The 23,813-nt window shown below is 41.3% G+C and overlaps 1 pseudogene; it reads left to right on the top strand.

Annotated features, from left to right (window-relative positions):
• The window catches only part of LOC115156348 (tryptophan--tRNA ligase, mitochondrial-like), a 37,945-nt pseudogene extending 18,260 nt beyond the window's left edge, over positions 1-19,685 (top strand).
• The last annotated feature ends 4,128 nt before the right edge of the window (positions 19,686-23,813 follow it).

The raw sequence follows: 23,813 nt of genomic DNA on the forward strand, positions 1-23,813 counted from the left end.
CCTGATTACCCAGTGGCTAGTTAAGAGTTAGCGCTGACTCAGTTAGCCTGTTATTGTCTCAAATGACACCATTACCATGTCTGCATGGCTAAAAGCCTCCCCCGGGGCAAGGGGGGAACATGCGTTTGGCGTGTCAACACGAGGTGAGAACACACATGAGCCAGATTCAGGCCGTCCGCACCCAAATCACTCCTGACACCTCTGAAGGGGCCCTCAGCATCAATGGCTCTCTGCTACAATTACCCCCTCAGTAATAATGACATAAGCACCCAGTTCCTTCCTGCCATCGCCTTTTACTGACCTGAAATCTGATACCAGACGGTAGTTATCTGATCCAATAGGCCCAAAAGAACGAGACAGACAGGACTGTTCTCAGAACAGTGGTTATCTGATCCCAGAGGCCGTGGAAGGCTGTTGGTTCCTCAGATAAACTGATTGTGATTCAGAGTACTATTGCTGTTTGCCAAATTTACAAGAGCGAGAGTATCCTCTGAGTGTTTTGTAATTAGTTATGATAACCTAAAAAAGAAAATACTGTACAATTTCCTGCACAAACTTTGAGATTAAGTTTCTAAAGATTTGTAAAGATAAAGAATTTCAAAGATGGCAGCCCAAGTTACACAGCAGGGATTTCAACATGATTTTCTTGGTTGCAAGCAGGGCTCTAAATGAACACTTTTCATTGGTAGCACTGGTGCTCCCAACTTAAAAGTTACAAACACAACATAAAATGTAGGAGCACCAGAAAATATGTTTTTTGAATTGATTCAGATATAGCCTATATTGGGCCTAGCCTATATGAATTATAGCTATTTCTGAAGCACATGTTGTGCACTAGAAACCTAAACCCTAGTATTTAACAGTGTAAAGACATTTGTTTATTATAAAAAGCTAAAATATTGATACAAAAACCTGTATTACAAAGTCATTTGTCGAAATATTAGGTTTCTACATTGTGTAAAAGCACTACCTACTGAGATGCATTACATTGGAAATTGTACACGGTTTCTTTAAGAGTATCAAGTTTGTGAGTGAAGACATGCAAGAGATCGTCCCACCTTCAAGACAACTCGGAAACTCGCATATGTCCGACTTGGAAACTTGTAGAAAGATGAGGTACGAGTTTCCCACTTGGAAAGTATCAGAATCAACCAATAGAAAGCTCTATGCAAAAACAAGTATGTACATGTTACCTCTGAGTTTCTGAGTTGTCTTGTACGTGGCACCACTGGCGTAGCACACACTCCTGCAACCCCTTCAAGATGGGGGGCCCATGAGTTTTGGGAGCCCTGAACCCAAGAAAAAAATATAATAATCGCAATGGTATTATTTTTTTTAAATTGGGGTTGGGGTCCCCCCAGAGGTTGGGCCCCCCAGATAGCACATGAACACGTCATAAGCCATGAAAATATATTTTGAATAACAGGGAATTAGCTTTAAAACATTTTCTCTCAGCCTCATGGCAAAATGTGTAGAATAGCAGGAAATTAGCTCAGGGATTCATGAAAGTTGGGACAATCTGTAACGGCTGTCTTCGTGAAGAGAGGACCAAGGCGCAGCAGGTTGCGTGCTCATCATTATATTTATTGAATGTGAACACCAAAAAAACAATAAACAACAACAGGAAACAGTTTTGCAGGCTACACCAACACAATGCAAAAAAAAAACAACTACCCACAATTAACAAACAAAACACATCCCTATATATAGGACTCTCAATCAAAGGCAACTACAAACACCTGCCTTCAATTGAGAGTCCAAAACCCAATTACCTAACATAGAAAATACTAAACCAGAAAGAACATAGAAATACAAAAACATAGAACATAACCCAAAACCCGGAAATAATAAATCAAACACCCTTCTAAACAAACCACCACCCCAAACCACATAAAACAAATACCCTCTGCCACGTCCTGACCAAACTGCAATCACAAATAACCCCTATACTGGTCAGGACGTGACACAATCCTTGTCCGGCAAGGAAACTTTTATTTTTAATTAGATTTTGTTGCATTATTTGAGTTAACAATTTATATTTTTGGGAATTTAAAGGAAAAGATTTGGAGAAAATATTTGTTTTGGGAATTTTCTAAATGTTTTAAATATGATTAATTTAATAGGCTCTATGCCTGGACATGCCCTTGTCCGGAGCAAAGGATCTACATTTCAAACTCTCCAAAAAATGACAATAATGGATATTATAAGAAAAATGATATTATGTAGTTTCTTGCAATAGCTCTCTGTGACTTTAAATAATATTTATCTCAAAACTGTGATTCCTAAAAGATGTCAGATTTTTATAAAATCCTAAATGAATCAGGAATGAGCAGGGTCAGCTCTACCATAAGGACCCCTTATTCATGTCCTCATTACATGTAGTGCAACAAGACCACTCATGGTCTGTAAAGTTCTCTACTTTTTATCAAACAATATTGGAATCACCTTGGTCACAGCCATACGTATAACTCCATCTGCCTGATAGAATTTGAATTTTGGTTCCAATATGTTAGGCCTACATTTCTTTAGGTTTTAGTCAAAGGGCATAGGGATGTAACATTTAAACAGCCATTTTTATATCGGTTTTCCGTTAAAATTCCATGCTGCTGCCAGCAATGGTTTGGGTCTCACGATGTGTCCCATTTCAGATGGTTAAGCACTGCACCTGTACTGCCATTACTATACCCCAAATCGACCTCGCAATGTTTGCATTTCCTTCTCCTTTAACTTCTCAAAAGTATTACCATACAGGATGTTGGTGCTGTCGCTTGCATTTTTCCAAAGTTACTGACGATGACTTGGTGATTGAGAGTCGACTGCAAAATAATTGATTCCTCGACTCCTCGACTTGCATGTCCACTGCCATTTCTGAGTGTCAACAGAGATCTGTATATGATGACGAGATGCTCATGTCTCCGCCCTAACAATGGGAGTCGTCCTAAAGGAGGGAAGGCAGGTGACAAGCTTAGGTTCGAAACAAGTCCATAGAAATACATTGGGCTTATTTTGGCGAGAGTGAAACCTCTCGCTTCACCTCTTCTTCTCTGGAGTCAGGATTAAATTAAAATCAAATCAAAGTTTATTTGTCACGTGCGCCGAATACAACAGGTGTAGACCTTACAGTGAAATGCTTACTGACAGGCTCTAACCAATAGTGCAAAAAAGGTATTAGGTGAACAATAGGTAAGTAAAGAAATAAAAACAACAGTAAAAAGACAGTGAAAAACATTAGCGAGGCTATATACAGTAGCGAGGCTATAAAAGTAGCGAGGCTACATACAGACACCGGTTAGTCAGGCTGATTGAGGTAGTATGTACATGTAGATATGGTTAAAGTGACTATGCATATATAATGAACAGAGAGTAGCAGTAGTGTAAAGAGGGGTTGGCGGGTGGTGGGTGGTGGGACACAATGCAGATAGCCCGGTTAGCCAATGTGCGGGAGCACTGGATGGTCGGGCCAATTGAGGTAGTATGTATATGTACATTCCGCTAATAATCGCCTCCTAAGATTCAGTGTTTTTGAAACGGAGGAGACTGATTTAGTTGCCGTACTTCCGAGAACACAAACACTCGCATCTTTCATAGTGAACTAGCAAGGGACAGAGAGAGAGCGGAGGGGCACAGAAAGAGCAGGTTCAGCCACCAGGCAGAGGGAGTCAAAACTGTGCACTAGGCCTATCTATCGGCAATCAAAAGCTGTATCTTACAATGGAATGTTGTATATTGCAATTTATTGGCTTGCAATGTCTCGCAATTTCTGTAAAGCAGGGCCTGTTATTGATGAATAGGCTAGGATATTCTACACGCAACAGACTGAAGTCTGAACACGCTCGCATCATTAGCGATGCGCAAGGGCAGGCGGGCAAGCGTGAGGGAGAGAGAAGAGGGGGCAGACAGAAAGAATGTCTTGGTAATCTGTATCGCAACGTCTTGTTTTGTATGCCTAGCAAAGTAGCCTAAAGTTTGCCTTTTTCTCTTGGTTTAATTTAATTACACCACTTTCCCCTGGCCTTTATAGCCTCCTGTCTAAGTAGGCTATAACACGGAGAATAATGTTTTGTGATAACTGCACTGTGATTTAAAATTTTGTTAAAAAACAACAACAATTGAAATCGGTTTCGGGATTTTTCTTAACGTTAAGGATCCCAATTTTAAAAAGCGCCTATTCCTCAACTCCCACCAAGGCTTTAAAATAAGGTCTTCATGTAATTGTTTCTGATAGCTGTGGTTTATGACGCTCTTGAGTATAGACTCTCACTCACACACACACCACACACTTGATTTCTGCTCTGACTATATACCTAAACCTACATTTTTTTTCAACTCTTATTGGTTTATTTTCCATTCTGCCCTGCTTTCATTGGCCATTTGTAGTTGTTGCTCTGGCTTCATTGGCTGTCTGGAGAGTGTTCTATATTTTTATTGGACATATGGGGGTTACGTTCTCCCATTGACTGTTACAGAGGTGCTAGGTATGGATTTTATTAAGCATCTCCATAACAGCAATACAACCATGACCACTGCCTCCCAATCTGCCAGTTGGCAGCATACAGTACAAACACCTCTGCAGATGACTTCACGTTTTCTTTCTCTCCTTAATTTCGTATTTTCTTTCTCTTGATGTTGTCTTGAAGTTTGTTACTTTTATTACTCTTGTTCAAATCAAGTCAAACTTTATTTGTCACATGCACCGAATAAAACAAGTGTAGACCTTACCGTGAAATGCTTACTTACAAGCCCTAACCAACTGTGCAGTTCAAGAAGAGTTAAGAAAATATTTACCAAATAAACTAAAGTAAAAATTAAATTAAAATAAAAAGTAACACAATAACATAACAATAACGAGGCTATGTATAGGGGGTACCGGTACCGAGTCAGTGTGTGGGGCTACAGGTTAGTTGAGGTAATTTGTACATGTAGGGAGTGAAGTGACTATGCATAGAAAATAAACAGTGAGTAGCAGCAGTGTACACAACAAATGGAAGGGGGGGTCAATGTAATTGTCCGGTGGCCATTTCATTAATTGTTCAGCAGTCTTATGGCTTGGAGGTAGAAGTTGTTAAGGAGCCTCTTGGACCTAGACTTGGCACTCCGGTAACGCTTGCTGTGCGGTAGCAGAGAAAACAGTCTATGACTTGGGTGACTGGAGTCTGACAATTTTATGGGCTTTCCTCTGACACCACCTACTATATAGGTCCTGGAGTGCAGGAAGCTTGGCCCCAGTGATGTACTGGGCCGTACGCACTACCCTCTGTAGCGCCTTACGGTCAGATGCTGAGCAGTTGCCATACCAGGCGGTGATGCAACTGGTCAGGATGCTCTCGATGGTGCAGCTGTATAACTTTTGAGGATCTGGGGACCCATGCCAAATCTTTTCAGTCTCCTGAGGGGGAAAAGGTTTTGTCGTGCCCTCTTCACGACTTTCTTGGTGTGTTTGGACCATGATAGTTCATTGGTGATGTGGACACCAAGGAACTTGAAAATCTCGACCCGCTCCACTACATCCCCGTTGATGTTAATGGGGGCCTGTTCGGCCCGCCTTTTTTTTGTGGTCCACGATCAGCTCCTTTGTCTTGCTCACATTGAGGGAAAGGTTGTTGCCCTGGTACCACACTGCCAGTTCTCTGACCTCCTCCCTATAGGCTGTCTCATCGTTGTCGGTGATCAGGCCTACCACTGTTGTGTCGTCAGCAAACTTAATGATGGTGTTGGAGTCGTGCTTGGCCACGCAGTCGTGGGTGAACAGGGAGTACAGGAGGGGACTAAGTACACACCCCTGAGGGGCCCCGGTGTTGAGGATCAGCGTGGCAGACGTGTTGTTGCCTACCCTTACCACCTGGGGGCGGCCCATCAGGAAGTTGCTTCTCCCTCTCAAGTTCCATCTCTTTTCAAACTCTTCTCTCTCCTCCGCTTCTCAACAGGAGCCTCCAAGAGGGTATGTGTTCTCTGGGATCCAGCCCACGTCTGTGCTCCACCTAGGGAATTACTTTGGGGCTCTGGAGAGCTGGGTGTCCCTACAGAGCCAGTACCCCTCAGTGATCTACAGCATAGTGGACCTGTACTCCATCACCCAGTCCCAGGACCCCGCCCTTCTGCGGGTCAACATACTGGTTATGGTTGTCAGCCTGCTGGCCTGTGGCATCGACCCAGAGACATCTATCCTCTTCCAGCAGTCACAGGTTAGTCAGACACACATCCAGGCAGGTACACACTCATGCATACACACACACACACATAATCACTGCTCTATTAAAAGAGTTTGAGCATTTTCTAATGTGGTGTTGCAAACAGTTGGAAAAGCTGAGAGTGTGTTTGTGACTTGGCGGTCTGAGCAGGCTGCTTTGGATCTGTTTCCCAGCATGTCATCAAGAAAGTCAGCTGAAGTGGCGGCCATATTGGAATGTTTATTTTATCATGGCAAGCTCTGAATGGTTACCTAATGCAGGCAGTTTAAAACGCTTCTTTTATCACTCCAATCCTTATCTTCACTGTGTGCTCTGTAAATTCCCAGGGATTATGAAAACACATACCACCATTTACTTCAGAGGAAGCCACATGAAGGGGATACATTTTTTGGGGTAAACTCCTGAGTTAGGAAAGGAAGTGTAATCCGAATAGACATTTTCTTCTCCCTGGACACTTAACGTGTGTTTGTATGTGTGTGTCAGAATATCTCTGCAAGTGACATATGTGTTTTGATAGGGTGGTCCATCTGTGATATTTCTCTCACACACGCGCCGAGGCCTATTTTTATTCCCATTTAGCTTCATGTCACATATATTGGCAGCGAAGGGGATCTCCTATTGAACAAACTAACCAGAGTCTGTTCCACATGTACGAATACCACTACCGCCCAAAGAAAACACTTGACTTCATTGAAAAAATGGTAACCAGTTGAAATCAATAGTGTCTTAATTGAAGGGCCTTCAGCTTGAAAAGATTGCGTGAGTGTGTGTGCGTGGGCGTATGTGTGTCCGAGAGAAAGACCATAGTAAAGTTACACCAGTGGAAGCTCCTCAGAGGAGGAAGGGGAAAACCATCCTACTCAGTGAACTTCATAAAATATAAAAATAGTGAAACGTCTGTTATCCTTTTTAGATAAAACTAGACTAAATATATTCACGCCACCAAATAATTAATTAAAACACAATGTTTTGCAATGAAGGTCTACAGTAGCCTCAACAGCACCCTGTAGGGTAGCACAGTGTGCACAGAGTGCTACCCTACAGGACAGCTATTTTCTGTCCTCTGGGTGCATTGACTTCAATACAAAACCTAGGAGGCTCATGGTTCTCACCCACTTCCATAGACTTACACAGTAATTATGACGACTTCCAGAGGACACCCTCTGGCCCATCAGAGCTCTTGCAGCATGAACTGACATGTTGTTCATCCAATCAAAGGATCAGAGCATCAATATAGTACTGAACGCATAAGCTGCAGCTAGCTAGCACTGCAGTGCATAACATTTGGTGAGTAGTTGACTCAGAGAGAGAAAGACAATAGTTGAAGAGTTTTGAACAAATTAATTTCTTATATATATATATATATATATATATATATATAGCTAGCTCTCCCCCTCTGCTGCTTCTCCATTTAATAAATTAATTTGTTCAAAACTTTTCAACTATTGTATATATATATATATATATATATTTGTTCTTCTTCTTAGTTAACCTTTCACTTACTTAGCTAATGCAGCTAATTTAGCCTACTCAACAACTTAACTCAAACAGAGAGGAATGCTATTTCTGTTAGCTAGCTGGCTGAGGCCATCCAACACTACATCTCTTCCAAGTCAAAGTAAGCTTTTGGTTTTATAAATGTATTGCCACCGGTGTAATTGCAAACTGCTTACTGTACACTGTTATGCCTGATTGTGCACATGGATTTGATTGTGGGTTTACTAAAGCGTTAGTTTAACTTCAGTTTATTTTGGTAAATACTTTCTTAACATTTCTTTTTTTCTTAAAACTGCATTGTTGGTTAAGGGTTTGTAAGTCTACACCTGTTATATTCAGCGCATGTGACAAATACAATTTATTTGATTTTGAATTTGTTGACTATGACGTTAGCTAATTATGGTTACAACGATGGAGACTCTATAGAGGTTAGCATTTATGGTTTGAATGTTTGGCTTGGAGAGGTTTTTGTGGCTTGTCACAGATTGCTTGTGGACTTCACTGCACAACACAACAGCTAAGGGAAAAGGTGAGAGGAGGAGAGCGCGCAGATGCGATAAGAAATTATACAATGAGCAAAGCGATGATGCTGTACGTGGCTGCTATGAAAGTGAATTGTGTGTGACTGGAGATCAGGAGTGTATTCATTCTGCCGATTCTGGATGGACCTACCTGAATTTGTCCAAAATAAACACATTTTGGACTAATGATTACTCCCCAGATCAACTAGATGCAGGCAAGAGGTACCGGTGTCGCACGGCAAGACGTACCGGTCATCAAGTCTGACACCAACAGTCTCTTAAACAGCTTTTATCCCCAAGCAATATGACTATTAAATAACTACCAAAATAGCTTCACGGACTATCTGCGTTAACCTTGCATCTTTATTGACCTTTTATTTCAATCTTTGCACTGTTGTTATGCATACTCAGATGGTCTTACACACTCACACACACTGTCACTCCAACACACATACAAACACTCACTCCATAATTTGCTCACTTACACATAATATGCACATATATTTATACTCAATCAAATCAAATTGTAATTGTCACATGCGCCGAATACAACAGGTGTAGAACTCACCATGAAATGCTTACTTACATGCCCTTAACCAACAATGCAGTTCAAGAAATAGAGTTAAGAAAATATTTACAAAAATAAAAAAGTTGCAATAATAAGGCTATGTACAGGGTACTGGTACTGAGCCAATGTGCGGGGGTACAGGTTAAACAAGGTAATTTGTACATGTAGGTAGGGGTAAAGTGACTATGCATAAATAATAAACAGTGAGTAGCAGCAGTGTAAAAACGGGGGGTGGGGGGAAATCGCCTGGCTGGCCATTTGATTAAAACCTATTGAGGACAGACGTTCCGCTAGCGGAACGCCTAGCCAATATCCAATGGAACAGCGTGTCGCGAAATACAAAACCTCAAAAGTCCAATAATTTCAATTTCTCAAACATACGACTATTTTACACCATTTTAAAGACACACTTCTCCTTAATCCAACCACATTGTCCGATTTCAAAAAGGCTTTACAGCGAAAGCAAAACATTAGATTATGTTAGAAGAGTACATATACCAAAATAACCACACAGCCATTTTCCAAGCAAGGACATGTGTCAATAAAACCCAAAACACAGCTAAATGAAGCACTAACCTTTGACGATCTTCATCAGATGACACTCCTAGGACATTATGTTACACAATACATGTATCTTTTGTTCAATCAAGTTCATATTTATATCCAAAAACAGCATTTTACATTGGCGCGTGAGGTTCAGAAAATGTATTCCCAGCAAAACATCCGTTGAATTGACAAAATACTCATCATAAACGTTGACAAAATACATAACAGTTATTTTAAGAATTATAGATACAGAACTCCTTTATGTAACCGCTGTGTCAGATTTTAAAATAGCTTTACGGAGAAAGCACATTTTTCAATATTCTGAGTACATAGCTCGCCATCACGACGAGCTATTCAGACACCTGCCAAGTTCGGGGCAACCTAAACTCAGAATTAGTATTAGAAATATGCACTTACCTTTGCTGATCTTCGTCAGAATGCACTCCCATGACTGCTACTTCCACAAGAAATGTTGTTTTTAATCGAAATAATCCATAGTTATGTCCAAATACCTCCGTTTTGTTCATGCGTTCAGGTCACTATCCAAAGGGTAACGCCCGAGCGCAATTCGAGACACAAAAAGTCTAAATGTTCCATTACCGTACTTAGAAGCATGTCCAACGCTGTTTAAAATCAATTTTTATGGTATTTTTAACGTAAAATTGCGGTAATATTCCAACCGGACAATAGCGTATTCATTCAAGGAGAAAAAGAAAAACAGCGAGCTTGCGGGACCGCGCATATCCAATCCCTTTGTTGCCAGGCAGACCACTCAGTAACTGAGCTCCTATACTCTGCCCAGTGACAGGAGAAGGCTCAAACCACTTTCTGAAGGCAGCCAATGGAAGCCTTTGAAAGTGCTTCGTAACAACAAAATGTCATAATTCCACTTTCTCAAACATACAACTATTTTACACCATTTTAAAGATACGCTTCTCCTTGATGTAACCACATTGTCTGATTTCAAAAAGGCTTTACAGCGAAAGCAAAACATTAGATTATGTTAGGAGAGTACATAGACAAAAATAGTCACACAGCCATTTTCCAAGCAAGGACGTGTCAATAAAACCCAAAACACAGCTAAATGAAGCACTAACCTTTGACGATCTTCATCAGATGACACTCCTAGGACATTATGTTACACAATACATGTATGTTTTGTTCGATAAAGTTCATATTTATACAAAAACAGCATTTTACATTGGCGCGTGATGTTCAGAAAATGTATTCCCACCAAAACGTCCGGTGAATGTACTCATCAAAAATACTCATCATAAACGTTGACAAAATATATAACAATTATTTAAGGAATTACAGATAGACTACTCCTGGATGTAACCGCTGTGTCAGATTTTAAAATAGCTTTACGGAGAAAGCACATTTTTCAATATTCTGAGTACATAGCTCAGCCATCACGGCGAGCTATACAGACACCCGCCAAGTTCTGATCTTTGTCAGAATGCACTCCCAGGACTGCTACTTCCACAAGAAATGTTGTTTTTGTTCCAAATAATCCATATTTATGTCCAAATACCTCTGTTTTGTTCGTGCGTTCAGAGCACTATCCAAAGGCATAACGCGCGAGCGTGGAACCAGAGACGAAAAGTCCAAATGTTCCATTACCGTACTTAGAAGCATGTCAAACGCTGTTTAAAATCAATCTTTATGGTATTTTTAACGTAAAATTGCGATAATATTCAAACCGGACAATAGCGTATTCATTCTAGCAGAAAAAGAAGGAACAGCGTACTCGCGTTACTGCGCATATCAAATCCCTTTGTTGCCAGGCAGTCCACTCAGAAACTGAGCTCCTATTATCTGCCCAGTGACAGGAGAATGCTCAAACCACTTTCTGAAGGCTCCAGACAGCCAATGGAAGCCTTAGGAAGTGCAACGTAACCCCACGGATACTGTAGTTTTGAAAGGGACTAGAAAGAAGAACTATAATTCTCAGATCCTCCACTTCCTGGTTGACTTTTTCTCAGGTTTTTGCCTACCATATGAGTTCTGTTATACTCACAGACAACATTCAAACAGTTTTAGAAACTTTAGAGTGTTTTCTATCCAAATCTACTAATAATATGCATATTCTCATGTCTGGGCAAGAGTCGTAACCAGTTTAAATCGGGTACGTTTTTTTCATCCGGCCGTGAAAATACTGCCCCCTAGCCCAGACAGGTTAAAGGTCTTGCTCACATTGGCTTCAGAGAGCGTGATCACACAGTTGTCCGGAACAGCTGGTGCTCTCCTGCATGCTTCAGTGTTGCTTGCCTCGACGCGAGCATAAAAGGCATTTAGCCCATCTAGTAGGCTCACGTCACTGGGCAGCTGGGTTTCCCTTTGTAGTCCGTAATAGTTTGCAAGCCCTGCCACATCCGACGAGCGTCAGAGCCGGTGTAGTAGGATTCAATCTTAGTCCTGTATTGACACTGTGGCTGTTTGATGGTTTGTCTGAGGGCATAGCGGGATTTCTTATAAGTGTCCAGATTATTGTCCTGCTCCTTGAAAGCGGCAGCTCTATCCTTTAGCTCAGTGTGGATGTTGCCTGTAATCCATGGCTTCTGGTTGGGATAAGTGCGTACGGTGACTGTGGGGACAACGTTGTCAATGCACTTCTTGATGAAGCCGATGACTGAGGTGGCATACTCCTCAATGCCATTGGATGAATCCCTGAACATATTTTAGTCTGTGCTAGCAAAACAGTCCTGTAGTGCCAGGGTTGGTTTGTGGTCGTAAATAGATGGCTACGAAAAATATAGATTACTCTTGTTAGATAGAGTTCCTCATGATAAGCTGTAGACCACACTACCTCAGGCGAGCAATACCTCAAGACTAACTTAAAATCTTCTTAAGGCTAGGTGGGACGCAAACGCCCCATCTCGACAACATCCGGTGAAATTGCAAAGCGCAAAATTCAAAATACAAAAAATACAAGTGTCATACATCATTTAAAAGCTTAACTTCTTGTTAATCCAGCCGCTTTGTCAGATTTCAAAAAGGCTTTACGACGAAAGCATACCATGCGATTATCTGAGTACAGTGCCTCACATACAAAATCATTAAAAACATTTTCCAAACCAGCAGAGGTGCCACAAGTCAGAAATAGCAATAAAATAAATCACTTACCTTTGAAGATCTTCCTCTGTTTGCAATCCCAAGGGTTCCAGCTACACAACAAATGGTTGTTTTGTTTGATAAAGTCCTTCTTTATATCCCAAAAAAGTCAGTTTAGTTGGCTCGTTTGATTCAGTAATCCACCCGTTCCAGTCGTTCAACATGCAGACAAAGCAATCCCAAAAGTTACCAATAAACTTCGTCCAAACAAGTCAAACAACGTTTCTAATCAATCCTCAGGTACCCTAATATGTAAATCAATGATCAAATTTAAGACGGAGAATAGTATGTTCAATACCGAAGATAAATAACGAAGTGCGCGCCCTCATCCACACGCGACACAAGACTACAGTCCAAATGAGAGCCACCTTGAAAAACTACAAATTCTAGCTCATTTTTCAATAAACAAGCCTGAAACCCTTTCTAAAGACTGTTGACATCTAGTGGAAGCCATAGGAACTGCAATCTGGAAGGATTTCCTTTGAATATCCCACAGACAAGTGTTTGAATGGGTGGTGACCTCAACAACAAAAAATTCAGGTTTTCGCCTGCCATATCAGTTCTGTTATACTCACAGACAGTATTTTAACAGTTTTAGAAACTTCAGAGTGTCTTCTATCAAATATTACCAATTATATGCATATCCTAGCTTCTGGGTCTTAGTAACAGGCAGTTTACTTTGGGCACGTCAGTCATCCGAACTTTCGAATACTGCCCCCAAGCCCTAAGAATTAATATTACACATCGCACACCAGCTGTTATTGACAAATGGACACACACCCCCACCCCTCGACTTACCAGACGTAGATGTTCTGTCCTGCCGATGCACCAAAAACCCAGCTAACTGTATATTATCTGTGTCGTCATTCAGCCACGACTCTGTGAAACATAAGATATTACAGTTTTTAATGTCCAGTTAGTAGTATAGTCTCGAATGGAGCTCATCCAGTTTATTCTCCAGTGATTGCACGTTACCTATAGAACATATGGTAGAGGCAGGTTAACCACTCGCCGACTAATTCTCACAAGACACCCAGATCTCCGCCCCCTGTATTTCCTTGTTTTCTTCATGTGAATGACAGGGATTTGGGCCTTGCCTGGGAGCAATATTATATCCTTTGCGTCAGACTCATTAAAGAAAAAATCTTTGTCCAGTTCGAGGTGAGTAATCGCTATTCTGATATCCAGAAGCTATTTTCGGTCAATAGAGACAGTAGCATCAACATTATGCACAAAATAAGTGCGAAAAAATACACAAAATGGCACAACTGGTTGGGAGCCCGTAAAACGGCAGCCATCCCCTCCGGCGCCATTCTTCCATATGACTCTATACTCTATACACACGCACACCCATTCACATACAAGCTGCTACTACTCTGTTTATCTTATATCCTGTTGCCTAGTCCCCTTACCCCTATCAATATCTACCTCCATCACTCCAGTATCCCTGCACATGTAAATATGGTAGTGGAACTGACTTTTTAAATATTTCCTGAATACAGTATGCTACTTACTTTGTGTGCAAGGCCGTATTGAATGTGTCACTGGCTGTCTGAAATCTGTTTTGCCTACTACTTACTTAAACTGCATACTGTATACTAATTGTACTACATACTATTTAGCACGTACTGTTTAAAAAATAGTATGCAGTATGCCACGCCCGAAACGTCTTACTTTTGGTGCATTCAAGACAACTAGGAATTCGGCAACAAAATGCACAGCTCAGACTGTGTAAAATCAGGATGTCGGTGATCTTCAGGTCGAAGAAGTGCCTGAGTTTCTGACTATTTGGATGACCGTTCAAAACTATTTTTCCCAGTCAGAGTAGGTTTTTTCCAAGGTCCATCAGTGTCGGCTTCACATATGAACCGGAAAGGATGGTCTGTAGCCCAACCCAGTGACCTTTCGTGTTATTGTTGTGGGCTAAGTAGCTAGCATTTGGAATGACGTATTTGGAGTGAACTTGAGTTACCGTAGGCCTACACATGTATCAATTGCAGTCACCTGGAGCTTGAGAGGAGTGGGAAAAGCAGTAGAGGAATGCAGTGGTGAGGCAAAGTGCTCGTAATGAGGACAACTGGCTACTACTCTGAACTATGTGCTGAGATTTCTGGCGCCCAGAGCTGGGTGGGTGCCATACATTGTGAAGGATGCTAGTGGCTACATGACTCAGGCTGGTTAACAGAGTAGCTATTCCTCTACAAGATCATCACCAGACTCCATCTTCATCACCCGTCTCCTTGACCACCTTCCTCTGATCAAGCCATGAGCTGTCCCTCTCCATCTTTGGAGGATGCATACACTCAAAGACTTGGCCTCTATTGGTTGACCTAACTATAGCTATGTGCTTTAGTAGCTAGCTAGGACTAGAAGTTATAACTGTTCGAACAGTAACGTTTGCTAGCTACATGATTACTTGCTGTTCACCGTCAACTTCATATTTAACTTTAGCCTAGTTAGCTAGCTGGTTAGTTTCATTGCACATATGGGTGTAATCATTACCCCAAACAGTTGCAAAATATTCTGTTTTGCAATGAAAACTAGTGTTTCTATTGGACAGATTCAGGCAGGTTCCCTCCTCGTTTGCTGAACCTTTCCAATAGAAACGCTAGTTTTTGTTGCAAAACGTTTTGCAAATGTTTGGAGTATACACCCCTGTTAAGGTAAAAGTAATGGTAAGCTGCACTCATTACTGTTTCACCTTGGCACTTTAATTTTATAAAGTATGTGGCCATCTAGCTACATAAAGTTCAAACAACTCTACTTTACTCATGTTTTGGTTAATGTACTTAATCTCATGTCTTTTCAGGATCTAGATAAAGGAGTGTGAGCTGGGGGGGCAGCTGTCACCTGCATGGGTGAAAAATAAGTGAGAGAACCTTAGGCTTAAGCAAAAATACATTGCAGATGTGGGCTCCTCTTTCTCCCCAAAGGGTCCAGATGGGGAGGTGGGAGAAGGTGACCACCTGTGAGGCACTCCTTATGGCCATTTTAGAGGCCATGATTAAGAAGTCGTTTTATGTATTTTGTATGCATTTTATTTATAGCTGTTAATGTATTCATTTTTTACTGTTTTTGGTGAAGTTAGTTTTTTTAAAACCCAAAGTGGATTTCTGTTCTCATTGAAAGTGTTTCTTGTTTGTAATATTTTTTGTTTATTTGATACCGGTACATTTACTGTTGGTGTGTTTTACTTTCAACATTAAAAAATGCACTCACAGCTATCTTGTTGCAGGTGCATGGTAACAATTAGAGAAGTTCAAAGTAAAAAGAAACCCTGCCCACTGCTGTCACTTTGGTATAATAATAAATTGCATTTCTATAATGCTTTTCATAACAATCTCAAAGCGCATCAAAAGCAAAAAACAAACAAGCAATATCATGAGTAGCCTAGCTAGTTAAAGGCACAGCAGGCAGCTACAGATCAGCTATAAAGCCAAAATGAGTATAACATCCTGGCATTTACAGCATACTCTATTTTTTTTTTTATTAAAAAGTTACATACTATAAAACATTCTATTTTTGTATCATGAGAAGGCGTCATGTGTGATTGTGTTGTTTCCCGCTTTTGGTTCATTTCGGTAGTGCATCCAGATATCTAATTATGACATCTGGGCATCAAAAGTATACTCGATTTTCGAAATGTCACATACTATAAAACATATTTTTTTTGCATACGCTAACGGCCTATTATTTAGGACGCAAGTATGGGTATTCAGACACAGCCACTGTCTGTCACCTTGATTACTCCAATTTGTCTCTCGATCTGTGCATCTACGTTATAAACTTTCATATATAGGCTAGGTTGTAGCAACATCATGATGGGTATAGGTCAAATTGGAGTATCATGTAGTAGCCTACACCTATCGATGTTACATTGAACTGGGTGAATGGAATATGAATGACAGTCATGCCAATATGCTGTAATAGAAATAAGGCCATGCACATCAAATTTTTATAAAAACTGTCTTCCCTAGTCTTAAAACGCCACCGACCGCCACTGAGTTACACCATTTCTTACTGGAATAACAGCAGCAGATCCACAAAACTCTGAGGTTTATAGGAATATCTTTGCTTTCTCCCTAAATAAATAAAAAAAAGAGTCCTATAATCACAAAATCCATAACATTACTAGCACTGTGTTTGTTTCAGATACTACAAAGAAAGATCACATTCAATATGAATGGAGTTGATGTTCATTCTAAAATGTATTTTATTGCACCTAGATCTATATCAGTGTCTCCTTCCTTACTCTGCTGTCATCAACATCTGTCCTATTTCACGTTCATAGTCTGTAACAAATCCCCCCCTCTCTAGCTACATGTATTCAGTGTAAAAATGTTGTTTATGTCTGTGCTGTCTTGAGTTTACGTCACACTCTTTAGAATCCGTTTTAAGCGGAGAGGGATGGCAGTCACTTCGCCAGCACCCATAAACTTTAAGTCTCTGAAGCAGAAGGATTTTGCGCCTTTTTTTCCACCAATGAGAGTTGTTGGCAAGCCCCATAGGTTTTAGAGAGACCCATGTTGAGAGAGAGAGAGAGAAGTATGGGATGGCTGTAGCGTGATGCAGAGAGGGAGTCGTTAAATCCAACCCTGCTAATGTCCAGGAGATTGGAGTTATATAATGGCTCTAATGCCTTGTCACTGATTTAGTATAATGGAGTATGGCTATTGGCTACGCATCTGGGCAACAGAGCACTTGGTTGTTAGGGCACAGGGAAGATCCAGTATAGTTCCTATCTCTGCCACATGGTGGGGCTGAGGAGTCCCACCATGTGAGGATCTGAAAGGTTTTTAGTTATGTTTATTTGAGGTGGTGGAGAAGAGACTTGATTTTTAATTTTACATGTGGGCTTAGTTTAAAACCAATAATAATATTTAGGCTTGGACCATGTTGAGTGACTGGTTGTGGTATCTCCCTCCCTTCCACAGGTCTCTGAACACGCTGAACTGTCCTGGATCCTGGGCTGCCTCACCAGTATTCCCCCGAAAGGTACATAACAGCTTGGGAATACTGTAGGATTTGAAATGCAGTGATACAACCACTGAATGAGTTTACATGGGGACAAATCCTGACTTTTTGTGTAAATTATGCATTAATATCAATGGCTGCACAATTGAGTTGTTGATCAGTTAAATTGTTAGTCAAGTTACAAATGGTGGAAAGTTCAATGGTATCCTTCCATTTTCCTCCATTTCCTTTCTCATGTTCAGCATCCTGGCTATTGTTAGTCCTGTTTGTTTCTCATAGCAGCACCTCACCTGCCAGATCTGTTTAAATGTTCTCATAATGATTTCCTTGGCCGCATGCAGTTTAACTAGGAGGCCAGAGGGAAGGAAAGGACGGCCAGCAGTGTTCTGGTTCTACACTGAAAACACCTTTTGTTTACTCAACAGCTGACTTCACGTCAAACGTGGTGGAAAATGTCCTGTGATTCAGCCATGTTGAGTTTGTATGAGCGAGTGCTCGTCACTTGTAAAGAGAACATGCCGCCTTAAAGAGAAGCTAACCTGTTTTATTTTTCTTCTTTTTGTCTTTCATTTTCTACTTATTCTCTCCTTGCAATGTTTCTTCCTCTTTCTTCTTGCTACACCCCTCTCCCCTATTTCTCTTGCTCTCTCCAGATGAAAAGTAAACAGAAGAATGAGGGGAGTGTGGGGCTGTAGTCTTTCCCTGTCCTGCAGGCTGCGGATAATCTCCTTTACAAGTGAGCTCAGTCTCTATTAAGTGTGGGTGTGCTGCAGCAAATAAATTAAATTAATATTTAAAAAATGAATTCACTGAGTGTGAGGTTTTCTATGTTGTATGTTGTGACAGGTCCACTAGTAGGATAAGATCAGGTCCAACATCTGCAGTTGGCTCAGGACCTAGCCCGCATCTTCATCAACACATACGGAGACTTATTCCCTGAGCCACGCGTTCTGCTCAGTAAGTTACTGTGTACCACACAGGGGTTACATCTATGGATGCAGGCAGTGTAGTACATTTTCTCTTACTCAGACACTCACTCATACGTAAACATACTCAAAATCCAACTCTCTCTGTCTCTTTTTCTTTCTCTCAAACACATAGATATACCCATGTGGATACATACACATACGTCCAGATGCACATGCACAAAGACACATGGCCAGCATGTTCTACTGATGGATACTTAACCCCACTCTGATATACTCCGTTTTATACTCATTCATTATCGCCGTCATGAAAGCACAAGATGTAACCAGCCATGCGTGCAATGGAGCTTTGATTAAAGGACCGTTCCCTTCCTCATATATCTGAGAAATAAAGTGATAATAGATTTGGGGAGGCGGGAGGGGGTATGTCCTCAAGACGACTTCAGAGATGTGTGTGCGCCCGCGTGTTGAGATGGATAGATAAAAGTGTGTGTGTATTACAGGGGCGGGTTAGGGACAGTGGTTGGCTCAGGCTGATTGATGCTGCCTTTTTGTGCTGTCTTTGGCTGTTTACTGATGGACGTTTTGTGGGAAAGAGACCAGAGCAACAGCTTCTGGCAGAACTGCCAGTCATCCGCCGCCACTTTGAAACCCAATCAAAGATGTCCTTTTAAATCACCCTGAAACAAAGAGCTCATCAGGAAAGAGACCCTCCTCCCTTCATCCTCCAGTGCCACCCTTCTCCTGACTTCTCTGCTGACAGCATACTGCCAGGACCTGGTTCTTCTTATCGGGATATGATTAACTGATGTAATGATATCCCATGCATACATTCACCTTAATAACAATAATAGCCATATCGCTGCCAAACCCAACCCAGCCTTAATAAGGCCTATTTTCTTTTCATCCCAATCAACCTCCAAACGGAAGATCAAATCCCTCCGCGACCCCTCCTCCAAGATGTCCAAGTCAGACCCCCAGAAGATGGCCACCATCAACCTCCTTGACTCCTCAAAATCCGCTGCACCGTTAGACTTCACCTCCGTGGTGACCTTTGACCCTGCGGCGCGCCTGGGTGTGTCCAACCTGGTGCTGATGCACGCAGCAGGTTGCACGATGGAGGAGGTGGTGGGGCTAGACACGGGGTAGTACAAACAGCTGGTCCCGGAGGCCATGGTGGTGTGGCTCACACCGATCAGGGAGGAGATTGAGAGGCTGAGGGGGGACAGGAGGCACCTGGAGAGGCTGCTGGCCCAGGGAGCCCACAGGGCCAGGGAACTGGCTGCACCCATCCTCAAGGAGGTCCGCCACAGAGTAGACTTTTGCTGAAGGGGGACTTGTTAAACTGTTTAAAAAAAGTAGAGACTGGCACTGTGTATGGGGAATGGAAGATTCTACTGGTGCTTGACTACGTTTGCTTGAGTTACGTATATTGTTGTTGTCATTTATTCGGCTCTATGCCTTGCTTCAAATGAATGGCAAGATATTTTTTACTTAAACAGTAAATATATGTATAGGATATGCTATGGGTTTTCTGTGGAAAGTCCAATGAGAACTCTCAAGCTCTAATACAATAAACAGACACACACACACGTCACCAGACACAGTCTGTGGGCAGTGAGTAATGAGTAGGCCAATGCCCTGTCAATAGTAGGCATTCTGCCTGTTCAGTTCTGGGCTCTTGTCTGCAGATGGAACATAAAGAAGAGCTCAGCCTCACTGTGATACTTGGATAGACTAACCTGGGATCCAGACTGCTTAGGATAATATTTTCACCCTCTTCGCTCCCACCATCCTGGTGATGGAGCAGATCATCTGTGGGAGCTGGACTCTGATGTAGTTTTCCAGATCCATATTTACCTGGGAACTAACTAGTCAGATCACATCCAACTGCAGTTTATTTCAACTTTAGTATTTGCAGTGGCATAAGCAGCAGACTGAAAATACAGCCTATTCATATGAGCCAATAATAGCCTACAATGACTAAGGACTATAAGCTACCAAATGTAATTTCATTCTAGACTCAGCGAAATGACGTTGGCACGAGCAGCACTGCAGATATGGAGATCAGCGAGATGCAACACTTTGCTCTCACACTGTATCTGTGCATGTGCAGAGATTCGCTTCACGCTGTTACAGCATGGTAGCCATAGCACTTTCTTTGCATTTATTTTTTTGTCAACGATCTACACAAAACCCTCTTAATGTCAAAATGGATGAAAAATTCTAACATTAATTTTTTTAAATTTGAAAATTAAAACGGGAATATCTTGATTTAGATAAGTTGGCCTATTCAACCCCTTGAGTCAATAAATGCTGGAATCACCTGGAATTACAGCTGTGAGTCTTTCTGGGTGAGTGTAAGAGCTTTGGTTGTTGATCATTGCTGAACAAACATTTTCAGATCTTGCCATAGATTTTCAAGTAGATGTAACTCCAAACTGTAACTAGGCCACTCAGGAACATTCAATGTCATCTTGGTAAGGAACTCCAGTGTATATTTGGCCTTGTGTTTTAGGTTATTGTCCTGCTGAAAGGTGAATTTGTCTCCCAGTGTCTGTTGGAAAGCAGACTGAACCAGGTTTTCCTGTAGGATTTTGCCTGTGCTTAGCTCTATTCCGTTTCTTTTTACCCTAAAAAAAACTCCCTAGTCCTTGCCGATGACAAGCATACCCATAACATGATACAGCCACCACCATGCTTGAAAATATGATGAGTGGTACTCAGTGATGTATTGAAATTTGCCCTAAACATAACACTTTGTATTCAGGACAAAAACTGAATTGCTTTGACACATTTTTTGCAGTTTTACTTTAGTGCCTTATTGCAAACAGGATGCATGTTTTGGAATATTTTTATTCTGTACAGGGTTTCTCCTTTTCACTGTCAGTTAGGTGGTTATTGTGGAGTAACTATGTTGTTGATCCATCCTCAGTTTTCCCCTATCACAGCCATTAAACTCTAACTGTTTTAAAGTCAACAGTGGCATGAACGTGCTCCCGAGTGGCACAGCGGTCTAAGGCACTGCATCTCAGTGCAAGAGGTGTCACTGCAGTCCCTGATTCGAATCCAGGCTTCATCACATCCGGGAATGATTGGGAGTCCCATAGGGCGGTGCACAATTGGCCCAGCGTTGTTTAGGTTTGGCCGGGGTAGGCCGTCATTGTAAATAAGAATTTATTCTTAACTGACTTGCCTAGTTAAATAAATTAAGAAATTATGGTGAAATCCCTGAGCGATTTCCTTTCTCTCCGGCAACTGAGTTAGGAAGGACACCTGTATATATTTAGTGACTGGGTGTACTGATACACCAGCCAAAGTGTAATTTATAACTTCACCATGCTCAAAGGGATATTCGATGTCTGCTTTTTTTTTACCGATCTACCAAAAGGTGCTCTTCTTTGCGAGGCACTGGAAAACCTCTGGTCTTTGTGGTTGAATCTGTGTTTGAAATTCACTGCTCGACTGAGGGACCTTACAGATAATTGTATGTGTGGCGTACAGAGATGAGTTAAACACTATTATTGCAACTTATGTGACTTGATACATTTTTACTTACTCCTGAACTTATTTTGGCTTGCCATAACAAAGGCTGTGTCTAGACTTGACAGTTCATGCAGCTTTAGTATTCTGATCATAGAGTTCTGATCATGGAATTCCGTCCACGTCATGCGTCTACCCCTACATTTAAATGTGTCTACCGTGTGTCCGGATTCCCTTTTCCCCCTCTATATTCAAATGTCAGTATGCATCTACAAACGGTGGAATAGGCAAAATATGACAACACAACAACAACTGGTGGCAGTAGCTAACTACTGTAGCTAATTAGCCAGCTTACCTCTGTAGCCTGCTAAAGGGATTGCAAATGGGTTAGCATAACTCGAGCCTAAGAAATATTGTTTTTCTTCTAAATTTTAGCTAGCTGGCTAGCATTTATGAGGCCAGCAAACACGTTCCTCACAAGCTAGGAATGTATTTCCTCCAACGTTATAATGAAAAGGTGCCTCTCAGTCTCAAAACACACATTTTCTGGAGACTTGTGGGAGGAGTGCTGATGATGTCACCCACAGTATGCGGTGTCAGTAGCCTGATTGCGTCCAGACTGAGAAGAAATCTGCACACGATGCATCCCTGACCGGAAGTGGTCCGCCAGATCTGAACACAATCAGACCGCAAAGCGACTTTTGCGCATCTTCATCTTTTCAGTGATATCTTCATATTCTGATAGCAGAAGTCACATGTAAGTGTCAAGTGTAGACATGGCCAAAGGGGTTGAATACTTATTGTCTCAAGAGATTTCAGCTTTTTATTTTTTATCATTTGTTTTTAAAAAATGTTTAAAAATAATTCCATTGACATTTTGGGGTATTGCGTTTAGGCTAGTGACAACAAAATCTCAAAGTAATCAATTTCAAATTCAGGCTGTAACAACAACAGTGGAAAAAGGGTGTGAATACTTTCTGAAGGCACTGTAATAGTTGACTAAATCAATCATTTCAAACCTTGCTTACATTTGTATGTCTCTAATGTGTGTGGGAATATTTGTGAAACGATTTTCAAAATGTAAATCAATTGGAGCGGATTTCCTGGTGTTTAGTATTTTATGTCCAACAATGAAAAGGATTATAAGAATAATGATGATGATAATAAAAACAAATTGCTCAGAACTTGGGGAGCCAAATAAAAACACCTGCGGGCCAAATTCAGCACGTGGGCCGCTAATTGAGGAAACCTGATCTCCATCACATGGCTGACCCTACCTTTAAGACATACAGTATTATATGCTATTTTTATAGAATATTAACTTGCAAGATCTTTCAGTAGGCTATAAAACATTTCATATATGTCAAGGTCATTTGAATATAAATGTAGGCCTAATGGGATCGAGCGTACTTGAGTACACATAAAAACGTCTCGATTCGAATTTCTAATGTTTTTACGCAGGTCGACTTGATTTATTTTTTTAAAATATAGGCCTTTTTTGTTTTTTTGCCTGGCTCGGCTGAATCTCTCTCCTCTCGGTCTTATATTCTGTCCAGACTTCATATGTAGCCGAAATATGTCCGGTTTATAGGCATATGTATAATACACTGTGTAATGGAGTGTATGCCCAATTTGCCCACCTGAAAAGCTGTACATGTATCTCAATGGAGGCTATATTCCATCAGAGCATAGGCCAAAACTTGGAAAAAGCCTGCACCCCCAGAGCCGCTGAAGTACTCTGACTGGACTATAAGGCACTTTCATTCGCAACACATGTAGCCGGACTCAGATACTTTATGAAGTGTTAGATTCATTTAATTTAAATTGAAAAACGTAACGGAGGCAAATGCACTTTCAAAATGATTTTTTATTTCACCTTTATTTAACCAGGTAGGCCAGTTGAGAACAAGTACTCATTTACAACTGCGACCTGGCCAAGATAAAGCAAAGCAGTGCGACAAAAACAACAACACAGAGCTACACATGGAATAAACAA

This window comes from Salmo trutta, chromosome 20 (genome assembly GCF_901001165.1).
Source record: "Salmo trutta chromosome 20, fSalTru1.1, whole genome shotgun sequence".
NCBI classification, from domain to species: domain Eukaryota; kingdom Metazoa; phylum Chordata; class Actinopteri; order Salmoniformes; family Salmonidae; genus Salmo; species Salmo trutta.